Source organism: Triturus cristatus, chromosome 12 (assembly GCF_964204655.1).
Source record: "Triturus cristatus chromosome 12, aTriCri1.1, whole genome shotgun sequence".
Taxonomy (NCBI): domain Eukaryota; kingdom Metazoa; phylum Chordata; class Amphibia; order Caudata; family Salamandridae; genus Triturus; species Triturus cristatus.
This window is the reverse complement of record NC_140595.1, coordinates 792,883,405-792,903,912: the sequence shown is the minus strand read 5'-3', so window position 1 is coordinate 792,903,912 and position 20,508 is coordinate 792,883,405.

The following is a 20,508-nucleotide window of genomic DNA, read 5'->3' as shown; positions in this document are numbered from 1 at the left end:
CCCCTTCGGGTAGGGCTAAGGGAGGGCTCCTGGTATTGATATCTGTGGAACTCCCTATCACTGTTAAAAAACATGTATTGCTTGGGGTCCACTCCCAGATTTTATGGCTTTATCAGGAGCTAGGTAGAAATATTCTTTTAATTAACTTTTATAATAATATCTTTGACAGCACTAGGCATCAGGTAGTGTCTGCACTCAAGACCGTTTTGGCCGACATTATAATGGGGTCTGATGTTGTTTTTGACCTTATTTGGGTGGAGGATTTTAATACTGCAGCGTGTTCTCTTTCCGACCAAAGGGTCTGTGGAGTTACTAATTGTTTTGGGGATGCTGATCTTCATTTCCCCCACAATCCTTATGGGGACTCGTTGAATAAGATTTTGGCCACCTATGATTTGGAAATTTTGGTAAATGCGAAAAATGCCTCTGGAGAAATCATTCCCACGTTCACGGGAAGGAATGCAAACACTGTAATAGATTTTATTTGCATGTCCTCTAGCCTCAGCCCGTGGTGTAAGGCCCCTGTGGTCGTGGATAATTTGCTTACTGATCACAATTGTATCACTATTGAGGCCATACTTTGGAAGGAGAAACATGTACCTAAAATTTGTACCATTGCTAACATAGAGCCGCACAGACCCAACGGAACCAGAATTAGATGGAAAGGGGACAAAGCGGAAGTGATGTCAAATTTTATTGTTAAAAGCTGCTTAACAGAAATCATTACCATCCTAGAGAGTGAGGAGGTTACTGTTGAAACTGTGTGTAATTTTATTAACATCAACCTCACAATTGACAGTAAATTCACCAAACTTGGTAAGGGCAAGTTACATCATCAAAAGGGGTGGTTTGATCACGCGAGTACTACCGCGCTTAAGGGGCTTAAAGCGGCATTGGCAGCCAAACCAAGAGATAATAGTGTGGTTAGGGAGCTTAGATTCACCTACCAGGCTGCAGTCAAACGTAGGAAAACCGAACTAAGGCAAGAGGCCTGGGATAATTTAGACCAGGCAGCCGCAACTTCGGACTCCTCTTTATTTTGGGCCACAGTTAACTGTCCGTTTCTTAAGGACGACAAGGTGCCCGAATTGACGGCTAACGTTAGTGTGGAAAATTGGGTTACCCATTTCTCTTTGATCTTTGATTCGGATAGACCGATGGGTGTGCATGAGGACTGCTGGCCTATCGTTCCGCTGGACATTTCCACCGTTGAAGTCCTGGGAAGCATCACCTCCAGTAATGGTGGGAAGGCCCAGGGGCCCGATGGGGTGCCCATCGATGTGTACACACTAGAACCGGAGTTGTGGGGCCCGTTGTTAACTAACGTTTTTAATGCTGCTGCATGTAAGGGTGTCCCACCTACCTGGGAGGAATCCATCATTATTCCAATCTATAAGAAGGGAGATAGGGGGGATGTGAAGAACTATCGCCCAATTTCCTTGCTCGATTCCTCAGTGAAAATAATGAGCAGGGTGCTTTTGGTTAGGCTGGAAGAATGGGCCGAATCCAAATGCATTCTGGCCAATTGCCAATATGGCTTTAGAAAGGGACGAGGGACTATTGAACAATGCCTTAACCTTGAACTCTTAATTGGGAAATATACGCAGGCTAAGAAAGGCTCTCTCTATCTCTGCTTTGCAGATCTGAGTAGTGCCTTCGACATGGTGGATCATAACATCCTTTGGGCTAAATTGTTAGAAATGGGGGCACCTGAGGGCATTGTTTATTTTTTGGCCCGACTCTATGCCAACCTAAGCACCAGTGTCCGTTATGGACCTGGCGGTGAGTGCACCCCAAAGTTTAATTTCAGGCGTGGCATAAGACAAGGGTGTTTTCTCGCCCCCCTACTCTTTACCCTCTTTATCAACGAAGTTGACTCCGTCTTAAAGAGGATTGCGGCAGATGCCCCAAACATCAATGATCTTAACGTCCCTGTATTACTCTACGCGGACGATGCCGTGATCTTGTCCAGGACCCCCATAGGTCTACAACGCCTGATGGACAGGTTTTCGCTGTTCATCAAGGATAGAAAGTTGTTGATCAATAAATCCAAAACCTACATTATGGAAAGTGGAACAGGGCGAGGGAAACCCCATTCTTATTTTATCGATGGGCACAAGGTGCAAATGGTGGATACCTTTAGCTATCTTGGCTCCACATTTTCTAAGAACTGTAGCTGGACTAGTGAGCTTACCAATGTTCGGGCCAAGATGGCGAAATGCGCCCATGGGGTGTTCAAGTTTGCTACCAAATTAGGGGACAACCGGATTAAAGACATGCTAAAAATCTATCAATTGAGATGCCTTTCCATTGCCCTCTATGGTGCTGGGGTTTGGGGACACGTCACAGCAGGGAGCCTACAAGTGGAGGAAAATCTATTTTTAAAGAGACTCCTGTGTTTACCCAAATCAGCCTCTAACGACCTGGTGCACAGAGAGCTTGGGATCCAACATCTTTCAGATCTGATTGCCTTAAGACCATTAATGTTATGGCGTGCTATTTGGTTGAAGGAGGAGCCACCTCCCCGGGGCTCATTAAAATTATGTGGGAGGGCCTCGCAGACCCCCTGCCTGCCCCAGGGACAACCACCTTCCCAGGGCACACAGTTTTTTTTTTTTATTAATACGGGGAAGGCTGTAGGGCCTCCCCTACTGCCCTGGGGACTGCCACGTCCTTTATTAAAAAGAAAATAAGCAAGGAAGGCCCTACAGCCACCCCCGCAGCCCAGGGGACGGCCACCTCCCCGCGGCACAAATGCAATATTTAAGGGGGTCCATTGCGGGCCCCTGAGACCACCACCTCCCTGGGGCAAATTTTAACAAAGGAGGGAGGCTGCACGGCCCCTCTCCATGAGCCCTACCTGGCCCTGGGAACAGCCACCCCCCCCCCCCACGGCTGGCTCCATCAATGTTCCAGGGTGCCCACACCAGGGACATTGCAGTAGGCTATGGCTTGGCGGCAGATGCCATAGCACACAGTGCTCTGCTTTGAGCAAGCAACAGCATTTTGCTCTTGCTTGCCCAAAGCGGAGCAGTTTGCTTCTACACACAGGGCGATGCATGTCAACAGCTCCCTGTGTGTAAAAGCAATGCTGGATCCAACAGGAGGCAGGGAGCGGGCAGGGACTGCGGGGGTCTTCAGGCTCCCCCGCAGTCCACAACGAAGTGGCCTGGCCCCTGGGGATGGGGTCCCTGGGGCTAAAAATTAGCCATGAAGGCCTTGCCCCCTCCCTTTAATGAAAAAAAAGATTTCTTTTTTTAAAGAAAAAGGTCTTGCCTTGAGGGATAGGGTCTGTGGAGCCAAAGTCGGCCAGGGAGAGGGGCCGCGTGGCCTCATCCTCTTTTTAAAAAAAATATATAAAGGCCTGGCCTTGGGAGAGGGGCCGCATGGCCGAAATCGGACCTGGAGCGGGGTCCTGCCTGGCCCCCTACTTTTTTTAATATTCATTTTTTTTTCTAAGGGTCCCTGGGGCGCAAAATGGTCCATGAAAGGGAGGCCACGCGGCCCCCTTCCTCAAATATCAGTGATTTCATCAGTGATGTCACTGACCATGTCATGAGTGATGTAATATGTGAGGCCATAAGCAGTGCATTGAGGGGGCGCGAGTTATAGTTAGTTCAGCTAACTATAACTGCTGAATTTCTCTGGTTTTGTACGAGTGAAACCTAAGCCTAAATATAAAGTCCCTGTAAGCTCTGTTTTTTTCAGTGAATTTCTAAGTTTTTTTAAATTCCATTTTCTAACCATATTGTGTGTGTATATATGTGACCGATTCCATGCACATTAAATAACCTGACAGCAAAAATCCTGTTAGTGCGTTCTCCTTTTCGCACAAAGTGTGAATGCTCTGAATAATCAATGGCGAGACCCTTCCAGAAGACACGCACCACCCGAATGTGGAGCTCCATGCCGTCTCAAGGGATCAAAACAGAAGGCATATATATATATATATATATATATATATATATATATGTGTTGAGTATAATTGATGCCGCCAAAATTGCCATGCCTTTGACTATTTGTTCAGACCCCACTGAGAAAGTGTTTTACACGAAACGCGTTGGGCTGAACATTTCTATTATTGTGGGCATGGCTGATGTCTTTACGAGTGCTTCTTCCATTAAAGAATTGTTGGCGTATACATACCCGTTGTGGGCTCTTCCTCAGCAGGGGACTCTTTCGGTTGGATGTGTGTGGCTAGCCTGAGCCGCGGAAGTAAGCCCCGGTGCTGCCATGGTACTCCTGCGGTTTCGTCAAGCGGCAGAACTGTTGAAGGAACAGGTGCTGTTGCGAGAGGATAAAAAGCAGCTGCAAAGCCACGGAACATTGCACCACACTGCACTGGGAGTTTTATTGAGTTTTGTTTATGGTCGATGATGCAGCAGCTCACTGGAGTAAGCCGGCGGCACCACAACGACCAGAAGCCCATGGTGATGGTCACGCCCACAGGGACGGGGTGCTGTTGAGTATAATTGATGCCCCCAAAATTGCCATGCCTTTGACTGTTTGTTCAGAGCCCCTGAGGAAGTGTTTTACATGAAACGCGTTGGGCTGGACATTTCTATTATTGTGGGCATGGCTGATGTCTTTGTGAGTGCTTCTTCCATTAAATAATTGTTGGCGTATACATACCCATTGTGGGCTCTTCCTCAGCAGGTGACTCTTTCGGTTTTACACACACACACACACACACACACACACATATATATACGCCATTATTGGATTTCAGTATTGTATATATTGCATATGATATAACAGTGTGAATTATACTATGTGGGGCCTTTTACGTATTTGTATGGTCCAAATATGTTTACTGTGGTAGTATTTCTTCAGTGGCTACGATGTCTCCCCCATGTGATGCAATTGTTAATCTGCACTGGCACTTTAAAAAACCGGCACTTTGTAAAATGACGCTGTCATGTGAGCAAGGCTCTGAGGAGCCGAAACGTTATGGCCGTCGCTCTGGGCAAATAAAATTAACTTTGCACTTTATTTGGTTCGTGTACCTGCATTTTGTGAGTGTCCGGAGGATGACCGAGGCTGGCGAATGCGGTAATCAGGATATATTCGGTCGTAATTGGTTTCACTCGACCTTCACACGGAACCCTCTCTGCTAATTGGTCGGCCTCTGAAGTGAAACTGATTCCTGGTTTTACCCGGATGTTCTTACTCCCGGAAGGAAGAGTTGGCGTCTGATTCCCCTGATACCAAACTGGCAGTTCTGTGGGTACTAACTGCAAACGGAGAAGGTGCTCCCCAGCTGAAGTCGGACAACGTGACGCGGGAGGTACCGGGAACTTCGTTGAAGACTTACTGAGGTACCGTGGTATCGAGGGGTGGAGAGTACGAGTGCTGCACCGGGGTGGCCACGGATGAAATATTGAAGATCGTGTTGGCCCCCTATACGCAGTTTAATAATTAAGCCCCAAATTGAGCATGGCGGCAGACAGCGTGCGTGAACGTGAGGCAGCAGCAATATCTATGTTCTCTGACAACCTCCCGTTACCAGCAAATATCCGCAGTAGTGGTACTACGGATAAGGATTTACACAACAATTCACTGAAAGAGAAGTACAGATTATTAGAAAAGAAATTACGAAGTGAGCAGAGCAAATGGTGGGAGTCCAAATCTCTCCAACGTTATATTGATGTAAACAGAATCCCCCGTGGTCTGCGCATTCTCACGGCTCCAAGCTATGAAAATCCTAACCCTGAACTAATGCGTGAATGGGCGGAAACAAATTTAGAGTCCTCACGTAAATTGGTATTGATCCTAATCAAGTATGCTGACATCGATAGGGCGCTGCTTTTAAAAGAGATAGAAGAAATCAATGAGGATCTGGACAAAATTGAAAACAAAGATGAGAAAACCAGGTTATTGAATGAAATGACTGCTAGGCTCAAAAAAGAGGAAACAAAGATTATGGAGAGAAAGACTTTCAAGTTTCAGAGGGACCGTAATGATTATCAATTGGGGCAAATATTTACATTTGCAAAGAAATACGATTCACTAGGTGTCCCAAAAGCCAAGGTGATTCCTCCAAACAGGGGTCCCAGTAAGAACACCTATGTGAATGACACTTCTCATTGAGAATTGAGTTCAGCAGGTGGCAGTGACTCCGAATCTGAGATACGGAATAACCTGGCAGCAGGCTTGATCTCCAAACCAACCCCAGCTGAGGAAATGAATTTTTTATGTGTAGAGAGGAGACAAACTCTACGCCCAAGACCAACATCAATGAGTCACGACGCAAATGCTCAAACTACAAGTGTAGGCAGAGGCGGAGGGCGAGGAAGAGGAGCCTCAAATCAAAACAGGAAGAGAGGAAGAGGTTACTGGGCGAAGAAGTAAGCCCTGACAATACTAAAACAATAATTAACCTGACTCCTTTAACTCTCACGGAGGATGATAAGAGGATCCTCTCTTTGGGTCTATCATTTGCACCTCAGGTCAACTTTAACTATGCGGCCACACGTCTTGATATATATAAAACAGTGCGCAAACTTAAACTCAAAAAATCTTATGCACTTAAAAACAACCAACAAGATAGTCTTAGAAGCACACCTGAAACATCTCTTCTGGACGCTATGCAGGAGCTGTGGGATACTGACGGAACAGGTAATCAAATTAACCCCAATTGTCAAGATGGTGTTAATCCATTAGTGCCTACAACTCCTTTCAGACCTAATTCTACGTACAATCCTATTATGCCCCGTGATGCCCTCGATATTTTCAATGAGAACGTGACAGCTGAGGTGAAAACTCTACACAAGGAGACTCAGAGGAAACAACGTTGGTACAACCGACAAACTCAGCAATACGAACAGCTTATGTCGAAACTCAAGCAGAATAAAAATATCATTATTCACCAATGTGACAAGGGAGGTAACATTGTACTATTGTCAAAAGAACAATATGATCAAGAAGCGTATTCTCAATTAAATGATAGAGACTGCTATGCCCGCACTACTACAGCAGCTATTCAAACATCTAACAATGAATTCTATTGCAAATTGGCTGGTTGGAAGAGACAAAAATTAATCTCTGAGGCCGAATATGGTTTTTTGAAGATGGGTAACCCGGTCATTCCCACCTTATATTGTATCCCTAAGGTTCATAAGGATTACAACAGGCCTCCAGGCAGACCAATTATTTCTGCCTGTAATGGGATGTACGAGAAAACATCACAGTACATTGACTTCTTTTTACAGGACTTTGTCAAATCTCTAGACTCTTATGTACAGGATACAGGGGATTTTTTGCGTAAAATTAGCAAAACCAAATGGGAAACTGGCTACTGGATGTTGGCACTGGATGTGACGTCATTGTATACTAGTATCAGGCATAGTGACGGCATTCAGGCCACGAAGTATTATCTTTCACTTAAACCAGTACCGTTCAAAGACCACAACGAGATGCTAATTGAGATGTTGGACTATTGTCTTCTCAAAAATAATTTTATGTATAATAATCTACTGTATCGCCAGTTGAGAGGCGTAGCTATGGGGGCTAGTTTTTTCCCTAGCTACGCCTGTCTCCATATGGGTTTTTAAGAAGAGAGGATGCTTAAGAATGAGCATGCTAAGTACCTGAAAGAAAATATAGTTGTCTGGTTGCGTTTTATTGACGACTTATTTGTGATATGGAATGGCACATTGGAAGAGGCAACTAATTTTATTGATGTTTTAAATGTAAATAATCTTAACCTTCATTTTACAGCATCATGTAGCCAAACTAATGTCACATTTTTTGATACAGAAGTCTATATACATGCAGGAAACATTGAGACTAGACTGAATCGCAAACCGGTTGCAGGTAACTCTACACTGCATGCAACCAGCGCTCATCCTTCCCACCTCATTAGAAGTATACCCTATGGTGAAATTCTGCGTTTAAGAAGAGTGTGTAGCAATGATATCGACTTAAAAATGGCACAGACCTCGAGTAAACAAAAGAGGTTATTCTACTAAAATTATCGATAGTGCCATTACAAGAACTAATAATCTCAATCGAGAACAACTACTACAGCCTACCACTAATATATCTAGGATAGCAGCAACACGGGATAACACAGTTAAAAATGTAAAAAATCCCCTCAACGCCTTTAGGATTATCATGGGCTATAGTCGACAACAGGCTGATTTACGCAAAATTATCAATAAGAATTGGCCTATTGTACGCAGCGACCCCATCATCGGTCCAATGCTCCCCCAGCGGGCCTTGATAACTTACAGTAGGGCCCCCACTATGAGGGATGCCTTGGTCAATACGAATCCAGAGATACTTGAAAAAACTTTGTGGTTGCAACTTAACAGTGGCTTCTACAAATGCAAGACCTGCAAAGCCTGTGCCCATGGGATCAACACCAAAACATATACTGATCCTTTTAGCAGTAGACAGCATAAAATCACTAAATTGTTGACGTGTAAAACCGAATATGCTGTCTACGTCCTCACATGCCCTTGCAATCTCAGTTATGTTGGCAGTACGAAATTAGCTGCACACAAGCGTATACTGCAACATTTACGTGCAATTTCCAATCAAGACAATACCTACCCTGTTGCCAGGCACTTCAGAGAAACCCACAAAAGTGACATCAGGGGTCTCAGATATTATGTTATTGATACCATTGTGCCCAGCAGGAGGGGTGGGGACAGAGAATCTAGCTTGCGCAGACTGGAAACACGTTATATTTTGCAACTTGACACAAAGTATCCATCAGGCCTTAACATAACAGAGGACTTATACACGTGTTTAGGCTAATTATATGTCCAAAATACTGTATCAGTTACATTACGTGAAGAACAGTCATATGAGACCCATGATTATATCCCATACATGATTTTATCTATTGATTTGTAACTAGGTAACAGGGTCAGATGTGTATACAGCAATTTATATTTTTAGACATTGGTCTTAATCTATTTATTCCTCTCTTTTATGGTTATTTATTTGTTTTGTAGTTTACTATATATTACAGATAAATTGTACTGTATGTAGGAAGTTTGCACTTTTGCACATTTGCATCCGCCCTTATACCCTGGATCAGATCTTGATTTATATTGTGATGACTCTGACACTAGCAGCCTAGGAGCTTTCCAAATTTGCCTTCTTTATGATGATTAGTGACTCCCGACTTAACTCTGACTCTATAGACTATTTTGTATTTACGAACATGAATGAAATGTTATTGTTTTTAGCAACATAGATATTTAAGTGATGCACCGGAATACATGATTTTCTTGATGATGCACATTTCTGATACTGTTGTTCTCTCAACCACCAGTACAAGCACTATTACACTTTAAATTGCACGGCAACTCTTTTTTTCATCAGATAGGGGGAGGACTACTATTACTACTAGTTATTGATTTCATGCTGTGTTCATTTCCATATAGATGGCAGTATCATTAGTCAATGGAAATTAGTTACTGTACATATTGTTATTTTATACTTACTCCATGTTGAGTGAATTGGCATTTACACCATTATTGGATTTCAGTATTGTATATATTGCATATGATATAACAGTGTGAATCATACTATGTGGGGCCTTTTACGTATTTGTATGGTCCAAATATGTTTACTGTGGTAGTATTTCTTCAGTGGCTACGATGTCTCCCCCATGTGATGCAATTGTTAATCTGCACTGGCACTTTAAAAAACCGGCACTTTGTAAATGACGCTGTCATGTGAGCAAGGCTCTGAGGAGCCGAAACGTTATGGCCGTCGCTCTGGGCAAATAAAATTGACTTTGCACTTTATTTGGTTCGTGTACCTGCATTTTGTGAGTGTCCGGAGGATTACCGAGGCTGGCGAATGCGGTAATCAGGATATATATATATATATATATATTCACTGAAAAAAACATAGGTTTCAGGGGCGTTATAGTTAGCTGGACATTTCCCTCGTACAAAACACTAGAAATTCCCCTGTTATAGTTAGTTCAGCTAACTATAACTCGCGCCCCCGCAATGCACTGCTGATGACGTCACATATTGCATCACTCATGACATGGTCAGTGACATCACTGATGACATCACTGATGACATCTGAAATTACATCACTGATGACATCACTGATGACGTCATCCAGTGAGTGTGTGTTTTTGTAAATTTTAAATATGTTTAATATATATATAGGGAAAAACCTATGGAAGAATCAGTGGGTGTATAAGTGTGTGAATGGATGATTTAGTAGGTGCGTGACTGACTGTATAAGTGAGTCATTAAACGTATCTTACTGCAGACTAGTGACTAAACTGTGTGAATGTTTGTATCTGTCTATCTGTTAGTGTATAAGCGGCTGCATAGTTTTGTGAATACCTATATGAGTGTCTCTATGGGTTATTGATTGGTTGTCTGAGTATCTGTTTGGGTGCCTGAGTGTTTGTGTGGGTGGGGTGTGTGTGACTCTGTGCATAAATGCGTGAGTGGGTGATTCTATGGGTGTATGGTTTTAAGAGTGCATCTGTGATGGACTGTATGGTTGGGTGAGTGTATGTATGGGTGTGTTAGTGATTGAATGTATATCTCAGTGGTACATGTGTGAGTAACTACATATGTGAAAGGCAGTATATATGTGTGTAAGAGTATATAAGTGGGTATATGTGAGAGTGTGTGATTGTGAGAGTGGCTGTATGGATGAGTGTGTGCTTGTATCAGTGATTGTATAAGAGCGTAAGAATGTGGTACTATTTTTATGAGTAAGTGAACTTGTGTGTGTATAACTGCATAGGTGAGTAAATGGGAGTGTGATTAATTATTTGCATGACTGACTAGGTGTGAGAGTACCTCTATGGATGATTGGTGATGTGTGAGTGTCTATGTAGGTGTATAAATGCATATGATAGTCCTGTACTGAGTGGCTGTAAGTATGAGTGACTGTACAGGTGAGTGAGTGGATGTGTGTGTAGATCTAAGAGTCAATGAGTGGGTATGTAGTTATTGGTATTGGAGTATCTATGGTTTTGAGAATGGACGTCTGAAATTTTGATTGAGTATATCAAAGGGTGTGAGAAGATGCACTAATTTATCATATGGATGACGTCATCAGTGATGTCATCAGTGATGTCATTTCAGATGTAATCAGTGATGTCATCAGTGATGTCACTGACCATGCCATGAGTGATGTAATATGTGACGTCATCAGCAGTGCATTGCGGGGGCGCTAGTTATAGTTAGCTGAACTAACTATAACAGGGGAATTTCTAGTGTTTTGTACGAGGGAAAAGTCCAGCTAACTATAACGCCCCTGAAACCTATGGTTTTTTCAGTGAATTTCTAAGGTTTTTTAACTGCCAATTCCTAACTATAACGCCCCTGAAACCTATGGTTTTTTCAGTGAATTTCAAAGGTTTTTTAAATGCTAATTCCTAAATATATCAGGCCTGAAACCTATGGTTTTTTCAGTGAATTTCAAAGGTTTTCTAAATGACAATTTTGAATGTATTAATTGTTATACTGATTTTTTGATACTGATTTACTACATTTTTTAAACTATTTATTTTTAGATATATTTTTTTTATTACATTATAATTACATTATACATTACAATACAAAATATACTTTCTCAGAATGAATTACTTTAGTTTAAATACTTGGCAAATAGGCAACAGACTTTTAAGTACAGTAGTTACAGTTGTTGCAATGGGCAACACCATTTCAAACACAAAGCAACATTGAGCTCAATGTGAATTTCTAGTTAAATGCAATTAGTTACTTTATGGATTATGGATTTTCTAACCACAAGACTGGATCCTAGATTCAGTCCTTGGACATCTCCTGTAAACAGTTGAATAAAAGCGCTTTGGTTACAGTAGTGATTTTTAAGGAATATTATTGTATTTTAAAAGTTGACACTTAGAAACTTTTTCCCATAGAATCACCAATGTTATCCTATGGCAGAAAATTCACATAGCAGGTAAGTAGTGTTATCGTTACTTTTTCTCACTCAGTGGTGGATCCTGGATCAAGCACTGGCCAACCTCCTGTAAACAGTTGAAAGAATGTGTTTAAGTCATACAGACGATTTTTTAGGAATATTTTTAGTTTGTGAAAATAGACACTTAGAAAATTTTCTGGTGAAAACCACACAATGGATTCCTACGGAAGGAAATACAAGTTACTGGTAAGTACGCTTAGAATTACTTTTCAAGGTCAGTGCTGGGCTAAAAGATGCAGCCCTGGGTTCTCTCCTGATAACAGGTGAGTAAATCGGAATTCGTAGTTCGGCTGATTTTAGAGGAATATTTGTACATTTCAAAAATGGACACTTAGAAATTTTTTGGGTGAAAACCACACAATGGATTCCTATGGAAGGAAATACAAGTTACTGGTAAGTACGCTTAGAATTACTTTTCAGGGTCAGTGCTGGGCTAAAAGATGCAGCCCTGGGTTCTCTCCTGATAACAGGTGAGTAAATCGGAATTCGTAGTTCGGCTGATTTTAGAGGAATATTTGTACGTTTCAAAAATGGACACTTTGAAAAGTTTCTGGTGAAAACCACACAATGGATTCTTATGGAAGGAAATACAAGTTACTGGTAAGTACGCTTAGAATTACTTTTCAGGGTCAGTACTGGGCTAAAAGATGCAGCCCTGGGTTCTCTCCTGATAACAGGGGAGTAAATCGGAATTCGTAGTTCGGCTGATTTTAGAGGAATATTTGTACATTTTAAAAATGGACACTTAGAAAATTTTCTGGTGAAAACCACACAATGGATTCCTACGGAAGGAAATACAAGTTACTGGTAAGTACGCTTAGAATTACTTTTCAAGGTCAGTGCTGGGCTAAAAGATGCAGCCCTGGGTTCTCTCCTGATAACAGGGGAGTAAATCGGAATTCGTAGTTCGGCTGATTTTAGAGGAATATTTGCACATTTTAAAAATGGACACTTAGAAAATTTTCTGGTGAAAACCACACAATGGATTCCTATGGAAGTAAATACAAGTTACTGGTAAGTACGCTTAGAATTACTTTTCAGGGTCAGTGCTGGGCTAAAAGATGCAGCACTGGGTTCTCTCCTGATTACAGGTGAGTAAATCGGAATTCGTAGTTCGGCTGATTTTAGAGGAATATTTGTACATTTCAAAAATGGACACTTAGAAATTTTTGGGGTGAAAACCACACAATGGATGAATGGGGAATTAATTCCTCTTCAATCCTGAGGTCCCCTGGGGGCCAACTAGCCCACTAGGTACCTCCAGTATGCGCCAGGGAGCTGCATTGCAGAGAGGTATTCAGAGGCCACGCCCCTTTTTACAACACTTGCAGAGTGATGAAAGGAGGGGACGTGACTCCGGCCCGATCATGTCGTTTTATTTTTTTAAAGAAGGGGGGCTGTGTAGCCCCCCTTCTTTTTCTTATTTTTTGGCCCTGGGGACCCCATCCCCCAGGGCCTGCCCCCAATTTGTTTTTTTTATTTAAAAAAAATATAAAAATCGGGAAGGGGGCCGCGTGGCCCCCCTCCTGAGGCCATAATTTGCCCCGGGGACCCCATCCCCCGGGGCATGGCCCTTTTTATTTATTTATTTTTTATTATGGAGGGGGGCTGCGTAGCCCCCTTCCTGTGGCCCATTTTGGCCCCGGGGACCCCATCCCCCGGGGCGGTTTTAAAAAAAAAATGTTTTATTTATTTTTGGGAGGGGGGCCGTGTGGCCCCCCTCCCGGGCCACTACAGGCCCCGGGGCCCCATCCCCCGGGCCCTGGCCTTCATGTTGGGGACCGTGGGGGGGGTCCCAATACCCCCCACGGCCCCGCCGGCTCCCCGCGTCGTGCGGGAGCCGGCATTGCTTTTCCACATGGGGAGCAGCTAACATGCTGCTCCGCGTGTGGAAAAGCAATCGTCTTTGGTATTTGGAAGAGAGAGCAGGTTTCCTGCTCTCTCTTCCAAATACCAAAGCAGTTTGCTATGGCAGGATGGGAGCCGCGAGGATCCCACCCTGCCATAGCAAACAGCAGTGTCCCGGGGGTGGGCACCCTGGGACACTGCAGGAGCCGGCCCTGGGGGGTGGCGGTCCCTAGGGCCACGACAAGGCTCCAGGAGGGGGACCGCGCGGCCCCCCTCCCACTGAATTTTAAGCCCCGGGGGGTGGTGGTCCCCGGGGCTTGGGGGTCTGTAACGGACCTCCTATTTAAATATTTAGTGCCCCGGGGAGGTGGCGGTCCCCGGGGCTGCAGGGGGGCCATGAGCCCCCCGCATACATTCAGTTAAGCCCCGGGGGTGGCGGACCCCGGGGCTGGGGGGCCCCTCTAGGCCCCCCATTATGTTAAACACATTGCCCCCGGGACTTGGCCCCCCCTGGGGGCTAAGTAAAAACGAAGCGCGGGAGTCCGCGCTTCGTTTTTTTTTTCATTCGCGGGATGTGCGGACCCTACGCGCAGGCCTACCCTACCCTGCCCCCTTGTCGCGTTTTGCGTCTTTGTTTTTGTGCTTTCTTGTGCCTCGGTTCTACCGAGGCACAAGATGGCTGCCAACACTTCCTGATTCAGAGTGTTGGCAGCCAATTAGCATTCAGCTCGTGCTCAGGAGGGTTCGGGGTGGGTGCGGGGAGGATCCGCGGATCCTCCACGGCCATAGATATATATGTACTTTTAACTCTAATTTTCTCAGGAACTACTGAACGGATTTACACCATTTAAGCAAAAGGCACGAGTCCGAACTGAGGACTACCTCTTTGCCAAATTTGGTGTCATTCCGTTCAGCGGTTCGGGCTGTAGCTGCGACAACAGATCCTATGGGACATTGCATGGGGAAAACGCGTTTTGGGACCCCCCTTTTTTCTCGGCCCCCGCTTGACGGATCACCGCAAAACCTTCAGGGTAGGAGCGAAGCGGAGCTGGCCAAAAGTTTGGAAAATATCGCGAGGATTCATCAACCGGCGCCAGACTTATTGGGAATAGAATGTTGCGGATTTCCTATGGAAAATAGGTCCTAACTTTAACTACCTACTGGCGACCGCCAGTAGGTAATATATATATATATATAACACCAACAAGATGCCCCCTTAAGGAACAGCCTCTCACAAGAAGGTAAGTTTCCAGCACTTTTTTTAGTTCGCCGGGACTCCCCTATTTGGGGTAGCCGTGCGCACTAATTGCAGCAACAGCGCTCAATTGGAACAGGAACACCCAATAATAAATTAAAGTCAATGTGCCCGACGCGTTTCGTGCGACAACCGCACTTCCTCATGAGCTGACGGGCATGAACAGCAAAAGTTATCTCAGCTGAACAAATATTCGTGATGCTCTCCCAAGTGGGCGGAGACAGCGTGCTGCCTTCTAGTCTCAGTAGTGCGGGGTGATGTATCCATTTGAATCGTTTGCATGTTGCCTAAACATTTCAGAGCCCAGTGGGTTGGTGAAAATGTCCAAGATTGAGGGCTGCTTAGTACAGATGCAACCAGTGTAACTTCTTGTTTCATACATCACAGCGTATGTTGACGATGGGATTGGACCGCAACCACGGCGGGGCTGTTCCGTGTCCGGACAAGCCGCCAACAAATTACACCAACAAGATGCCCTCTATATATACACATTACTTACTTGACATATCTAGCTTGTTGAATCCTGCTTTTGGGCTCTGTGTTGCTGATATCTTCCTCATTTGATAAGTGGCTATTGATAGGTGTTTTTCTCCTGGATTCTGTGGTTTTCCGTAACTGTTTCCTAGAAGATAAAAGTAAGAGGAAACTTTCACCAACAGCAATTCATTCCTCCAAACTGGGGTAAGGCGCATGCTTCTATTTGTAATCAAGTACTTAACGTCTATTTTGTGGTCCGTGTAGGGTTTTGTTTGGTTTTCTTTGCTTTAGAGCGTGTCACTTGCACATTGTAAGCTACAAGACAGCATAGAAAAGAAGTAACTTTACTGCGGTGAAGGGACTGGTGACTATGAACTAATATCAAGAGACATTTGTATATGGAAACTTATTTTCTAACCCTTTTGCTCCTTCTTTTGGCTAACTCTAAGGATTAATGTTTATTGTATCAATTTTGGTCAGTCTTTCCTCCCTTTTTTAGGAACTACGTAATTCCTTTTGAGTAAGGATGCTATCAAGTATTATAATGTTGGGAAGGGACAGGTTTGCAGAAAATATTCATATATTACTCTATGACTGTGGGTTTTTTTTTAGGGCCATTGCCATTGAGTATTCCAGACATGCTGCTTTTTGAGTGTTCAGGGTTGTCTGCAGGGAAAGGGGGACATTTTGGGTAGGGGTTTATGGTTGTGTGAGAACTATTAACACTCGATAATTAAGATACTAGGGAAAGATAACAGTGTTAATTTTGTATTGTCTAGATTTTTGATGTTAGAATGTTGTGTACACATTCTGGTTTTTGTTGAAATTCCGCACAGACCCAGTTTCTTCATCCATGTCTTATCTTTTCTCCAATTCCCCTTTCTCCTGAAGGCTGTTGTGACTTGGGAAGTGTTAAATTTCTCTAAGTTATAGCAGGGCTTAAGAAACATTAGACGTTGGCTTCTGGATACTCATCTCGCTCCTACAAGATCTAACGCTACCACCCAAAATACTAGTTGCCTTCAGTTATGACAGCATTGCAGGCCAAAGAATATTCCTCTTGTCTAACCAAGATGGAGTCCTAGAACCCATAATTGTCTGACGTCATGGCAATATTAGTAGCATTACAAAATGAGACTAAGGACTTGACACAGGCAGTTCAACAATCTCAAAGTGAAACAAAGAAATTGACTCAGCGATTAGATGAATTGCAAGGAGGCATAAGTGATCCTCGTGTGCGTTCTAAAATACTGCCCTCAGAAAAAGTACCTAAGAATTTGTTGTTATAGCCTCCTATCTTTGTTTATTCTGAGTCACAAGGGTCAGATGCGGAAAAGCACGTGCAGTCTGTCCTCTCGCTCTTCGTTGAGTCCCATGGTATTCTGCACCACACTCAATCCGGTTTCCGTGCCAACATGAGCACGGAGACGGCCCTGTTGGAGGTGACTGAGGCCATTAAGGAAGTCCTGGACTCTGGGGGGAAGGCAATGCTGATTTTGCTTGATCTCTCGGCGGCATTTGACACCGTCCCCCATGGCCGCCTTCTAGCGCGCCTTGAGGAGATCGGTATTGGTGGTACGGTACTCAACTGGTTTTCGTCTTTTCTGTCCAACCGCCAACAAACAGTCTGGGCACCCCCACACTCCGCGGTAGTGCCACCCATGGAGGTGGGTGTGCCTCAGGGATCAATCCTGAGTCCTACTCTTTTTAATATCTATATTTCCCCTCTGGCGGCACTTGCGGAGTCTTTCGGTGCCCAGATTGTCTCTTATGCTGATGATACTCAGCTCCTTTTCTCATGCGAGAAAGATATGGACTTCGATGGTGCTCTCATCAAAGGCTGTCTGGAGGCAGTCTTTAATTGGCTTCAAATGAATCAACTCAAATGCAACTCGGAAAAATCCGAGGTTCTCTTTTTTGGCTGTCCCCCTGATACGTGTTGGAAATCCTGGTGGCCGCTGGACATGTCCCCCCCCTCTAATGCAACACCGGTGGCAAAAAATCTTGGGGTTAAGCTGGACACCTCCCTCTCTCTGAAACCACAAATTATGAGTCTGGTTGGCCAGTGTTTTGGGGTCTTGAAAGCACTTAGAAAATTCCTTCCCCTCCTCCCCATTGCCCACAGGAAGACGACAGTGCAGGCCCTAATAGGATCCAGGCTTGATTATGCCAATGTCCTTTATCTGGGCCTCCCGAAGTCTCTCCTCTCGCGCCTGCAGATTGTGCAAAATTCGGCCGCTCGTGCGATTTTTGGTCTTGGTCATCGCGCCCATGCGTCTGGCCTGTTGCAAACCCTTCATTGGCTGCCGATCCAGAGGCGCATTGAGTTTAAAACGCTCACCCTTGCTTTTAAAACCCTTCATGGCATGGGCCCTAGTTATCTCAGAAAGAGGTTCATCCTCTATAAACCAGCCAGAGCTTTGCGCTCAGCGTCTCTATCTCTCTCCACGGTCCCAGCAATTAGGCGCTCCCGCATTGGTGGACGCTCCTTCAAGTACCTTGCGCCCCGGGCTTGGAATGCCCTCCCACTCTCTTTACGGATGAGTGAGAGCTTGCTGTCCTTCAGAAAAGAGCTCAAGACTTGGCTCTTTAGCCAATAAGCCCCCCCCCCCCCCTGTTTAGAGCTCTGTGGCTTCGGGTCTGATAGCGCCGGGACACTCTGCTTGAGTAGCTGAGCGCTTAACAAAACCCCGTTTAACATAACATAACAGATGTAGATAAGGGAGCATCTGGTGGGGACGTATTAGCGAGCCTGATAGTCAAAGTAATAACCCCTCAAAGTGTTCCTTTGGCCCCACTTGAACGATTCTATAGGGAACCATTGAAATGTGCTACTTTCTCAATCAGTGTCAGTTGTACTTCATGTGCAAACCCAATTGCTTTCCCAATGATCAATCAAAGGTGGCATGTGTACATGTCTACCCGCCTCTTGGAGAGAAATGATCCTATGTTGTATAATTATAATGAGCTTAAATCAGAAATGCAAATGTTATTTGACAGACACACTTTAATGTAGTTGATTGACACAAAATTATTAAACTTGAAACAAGGTAATAAAGACCTAATCACTTAACCACTTTTAATAGGTTGATAGCAGAGTCAGGGTGGCCTAAGGAGAAAAGGGTTTTACAGAGGCCTAAATGATGAGTTAAAAGACTTATTAGCTTAGGTGGTGGATCCACCTGAGGATTGCGGCGAGTTGATTGAGTTTGTGGTTTGTGAAAGAAAGTTGGATAAGGGAAGAAGTGAACCATGACTCATAGTGTCCAGAGAAAGATGAACTGAACAAAAACAGTGGATGAACCTGAACCAATGCAGATAGGAGGTTTTCTTGGCCCTCTTTCCTCTGAAGACCTGCAATGACGAAGGGATAAGAGATTATCCATATACTGTAAAAAAGGCAGGTGACTTTGTATAAGATTGTCCTAATAAACCCAAAGAAGGAGTTAAGGCACCATCCTCTTCTCTCAAGCCATCAGAAAACGCATTAAACTGATAATTGAGAATACCAAATTGCCGGGTTTTGTTGATACAAAGATTTTTTATTTGGGTTATCCCAACAGGGAATACTCTTTCAAGCATTTTCATATTCCTGTGAGTTTAGAATGGGAACCCAATTCTAATGTCTCCATTAATATTTTGATTGACTCTGGTGCTACACATAATTTTTGGGATGTTGTTTTTGCTTGTAAATTGGGTATCCCTATTAGATCTCAACCCACAGTGGAGAGTATTCGTACAATTGATAAAAGGGAAGTATTGTCTGGCCCTGTGAATTACTGTACAGCTCCATTAAAATTCTCCAAGGTCTAATGGACATCACAAGTTGATTTGCTTTGATATCATAACTGCCCCTCAATTTCAGACTATTCTAGGAGTAGAGGGGCTGTACTAACATAACTTTCTATAGATTGAGTAAATGGTTTTCTTACCTTACCCTCTTCTGATTGTCAACAAGATTGTCTAGGACCCCTTTCTGGGTTTTCAGAACAAACTTTAGGTGCTCTAGGGAAATTGAGTGTAATGAATCCCAAAGAATATCAGAGTTTTTTTGAAGTTTTTGACAAAAAAGGCCTATGTGTTTCCCCCACATAGACCCTAGGACTGTAGAATATATCTGCAACCAGGAGCTCAATTACCTTGCAGTAGGATCCATGCTCTGACCGAAAAAGAAAATAAGTATCTAAAACAATATCTGGATAAACGTCTAGAGATTGGGTACATTCGTCCCTCTCATTACCCGGTTTCTTCTCTGTTTTTTGTGCCAAAGAAGGGGTAAGAGTTATCAGCTTACATCGATTATAGATCCATTAATCGTGTAACAATTAAGAACATATATCCTCCATCCCTCATTCCTTCTTTATTTGTTTAAAGTAAAAAATGCTACTGTTTCCACTAAGCTTGATCTTAGTTTGGCTTATCATTTGGTACGGGTCAGAGAAGGGGATGATTGTAAGACTACTTTCTGTACAAAGTTTGGTTTATTTGAATATTTGGTAAGGCTCTTGAAGCTTTTCAATTCTTTATTAACAAGGTATTCTGTGATTACATTAATGTCTGTGCAGTGGTTTATATTGATAACTTTGTGATTTTGTTTAAAAAAACAATGGAAGAACATGTAAGTCATGTTAAAAGTATCTTGACGAAATTAAGTGAACATCGGTTGTTTGCAAAGTTAAAAAAGTGTATTTTCCATGTGGAGGGTATTGAGTTTTCTGGGGTTCATTATGTCAGAAAAAGGAATACAAATAGATTCCAGGAAGGTATAAGCTATGCAGATGTGGAAATCACCTCATTCAGTTAAAGAGGTGCAAAGTTTTTTAGGCTTTGCTAGCTTCTATAGAATGTTTGTCAACCAGTTCTCTGCCTTTGTCTCTACAATTACCACGCTGCTGAAAAAAGTTGGTTTGTTTTCATTGGACAGTATAGGCAGAAAAAGCCTTTCAGACCCTGAAAAAACAGTTCATCACAGCCCTAATCCTTGG